This window comes from Crocodylus porosus, unplaced genomic scaffold, assembly GCF_001723895.1.
Source record: "Crocodylus porosus isolate Cpor-Errol unplaced genomic scaffold, CroPor_comp1, whole genome shotgun sequence".
In the NCBI taxonomy this organism is placed as follows: domain Eukaryota; kingdom Metazoa; phylum Chordata; order Crocodylia; family Crocodylidae; genus Crocodylus; species Crocodylus porosus.
The window spans coordinates 9,499,907-9,503,271 of record NW_017728911.1 but is presented as its reverse complement, the minus strand read 5'-3'; positions in this window follow the sequence as shown (position 1 = coordinate 9,503,271).

Sequence of the window (3,365 nt, the reverse complement as noted above, 5' to 3'; positions counted from 1 at the left end):
CCCCAGGTGGGCAGCGCCTGCCCCCAACCCCTCCCGCACTGCAGGGGGCATTGATCTGCCCCCTCCAATGTACCTTCCCTCCCCTCTCCCCTTCCAACTGAACAGCTATAGGCAGCTTTCCACGCTGCTGGCTCTGCTCCATGCTGTGCACAGCATGGGTATTTATCAGCCAAATTGTCGGCCCCATCAGGGCGATATCCAATATAGAAAATTATCTGTATATTGGTACAGATCCAATACACCAGTGCTCCTCTCATTGAAAGGGACCTCACCTAGTGCTCAAAGCAGAACCACCCCCAATTAAATCGTCCCAGCCAAAGCTTTGTCTAGCCAGGTTCTGAAAACCTCCAAGGAGGGAGCTTCCCCCACCTCCCTGGTGCACGGGGTTGACCTGTCCCCGTGGTTTACTACCCTCCTAGTGAGAACATTCTTCCTCATATGTAACCTAAACTCCACTTCTGGCAACATGAGACCATTGCTCCTGTTCTGTTGTCTGCCACCACTGAGAACAGTCTAGCTCCATACTTTTTTGAATGCCCTCTTCAGGCAGTTGAAGCCACCTATTAAACCCCACCTTAGTCTTCTTTTCTCTAAATAAGCCCACTTCCCTCACAAGTCATGTCCCCCAGCCCCCTCACCATGTTTGTTGCCCTCTGCTGGACCGACCGTCTCTAGTTTGTCCACATCCTTTCTGTCATGGGAGGCACAAAACTGGACACAGTACTCCAGATGTGGCCTTACCAGTGCTAAATAGAGGGGAATAATCACTTCCCTCCATCTGCTGGCAATACACCTACCAATGCAGCCCAGTATGCCATTAGCCTTCTTGGCAACAAGGGCACACTGTTGGCTCATACTCAGCTTATTGTCCACTGTAACCCCCAGGTCCTTTGCTGCAGAGCTGATGCCCAGCCAGTCAGTCCCCAGCCTGCACACTGGTGTACAGGATTGTTCTGTCTTAAGTGCAGGACTTGGCACCTGTCCTTGCTGAACCTCATAAGATTTCTTTTAGCCCAATCCTCCAATTTGTCTAAATCGCTCTGAATCCTAGCCCTACCCTCCAGCATATCTACTATTCCCCCCAGCTTGGCATCATCTGCAGACTCGCTAAGGGTGCACTCTATGCCATCTTCCAAGTCATTTATAAAGACATTGAACAAAACTGGCCCTAAGACTGACCCCTGGGGCACTCCACTTGATACCAATTGCCAACTAGACATCAAGCTATTGATTACTACTCTGAGACCAATGCAGCCAGCCAGCTTTCGATCCACTTTACAGTCCATTCATATGGCCCATACTTCCTTAGCTTGCCTGAAAGAACGTTGTGGGAGACTGTATCAAAAGCTTTGCTAAAATCAAGGTATACCACATCCACCAGTCTGCCCACATCCAGACAGCCAGTCACCTCATCATAGAAAGCAATCAGGTTGGTCAAGCATGACTTACCACTGGAGAACCCATGCCAACTCTTCAACTCCTAGGAATGTTCTCTTTTCTCCATTTTCACAGTTCTGCAAATCGTTATAATCTTCCACCATGTCCCTTTCTCCCTGAGGCCTGAAGAAGAACACAGTGCATTTGAAAGCCTGTCTAAGTCTACCCCAATACAGTTGGCCCAACAAGAAATCCTTGTTTCACCCACTGAAATCCTTGCCTCTACTACAGAAAATTAGTGCTAGGCAGCAGCAGCAGCTCTAGGATTTTACAAGTGGAGATGTGGGAGAAGTGACCAGCACTGCAGGGATGGCTGACCCCTCAACTCCCAGCCTTCTCCTCCCCATCCCACCAGAGCAGGCAAGCCACACTGTGCACATCTATATGTGCCCCTACAGCAACGTTGTTACTGTGCTATCATTTAGTACTTCCTTTTGGAAATTTATATACGAGAGAGAGAAGGGGGAGAGAGAGAGAGAGAATTTTCACTTTTGTCTACAGAATATACATATAGTGAAAATAGACATATATAAATGTCCAATAAACCTGCTCCAACTCTTCTATATAGGTGGTGAAGTTAGACACACGCATTAAGGGTCTATACTACTTATCTTTATATAATATAATTTAGTTCTAAGAACTCTAGCTGTCTCTTGCACAAAAGTATGTTACATAAGGTATCACTGGAACTGAAACTATAGTTATCCTCAGTTCATTGGTTGTAGCCTCATTGATTTAAGGACATAGGTAGGCAAAGTTCTTTGGGTAGATATGATATCTTTTGTTAGACCAACTAAATAGTTGGAAAAAATGTTCTTTGCAAGCATTGTTCTTGAGGAAGGTTGTTTGTGCCCAAATGCTTGCAAAGAAGAATTTTTCCAACCATTTGGTTGACCTAATAAAAGATACCACATCTACCTGAAATACGTTGCCTGCCTTTTAAGTACTTGTATGGTTCCTAATATTGTAGCTTGTGAGCCATTTTCAATTTTTAGCATATTTATTCTCACATCACCTAAGTAAATTAGGAAAGTACTCTTATCTCTATTCTAATAGGTGGGTAACTGAAGCACAGAGAAACCTAGAGTGAAGTTTTCAAAAGCACCTAAGTGACCTCCCCAAGGTCACAGAGGAAGTCTATGGCAGAATCCAATATTGAACTTCAGTTTCAGGCTAATGTTATAAGGCTACTCTTTCTTTCAGTGAACTGAAAAGGCTTCTAAGTGAATAAGAGTTGTAACTTTGTAGGGGAAAACTTTTGGGCAGCGAGCATAGAATTAACCCAAGTTGAACTGTAGAGTGAACCTAAGCACACAAATCAGCCCCCAGTTATGTCTATTAATATTTGGTTAGGTCATATTGGTAATTGCTATCTTTCCCCTGTAGCACACTTTGCTATTGTTACTGATTTAAGAATGTCTCAAACTTCTCTAATTCCTAAAAATGCCCAAAATCTATGCTCTGAAGAAACCAGAATTTTGGCTGTTCTTTGGCAAACTCATCTGTAGATACTGACTCATCTGTAATCTGTTTGTGAGAGTTGATGGGATCACAAAAGATCAAGTATTTCAGTTTTAAAATTTCATAACTAGCTTCATACTTGTCTATTGGGGATGTGTGAAGCTTCAGGTGCCGATTTGATTTGGAGGTGATTCAGTGGCCGAACGTCCAAATCAAATCAGGAGACCAATAAGAAGGTCTGAATAAATTCAAAGTACTCCAAATCAATTTGGAAAAAGATTCAGAGAGCTTTGGAGATTCAGGCATCCCCACTCACCACCACAGGGAGCGGGACCTAGACTCCATTCTGTTAAGTAGGGGGTGGGGGACAGGACCATGGGGGGGACCCCTGCCTGGCCCCATTCCCTGCCTACCTGCCTGCCCCTGAGTGCCCTCCAACCCCTGCCCACTCAACCAGTCCCTCTTCC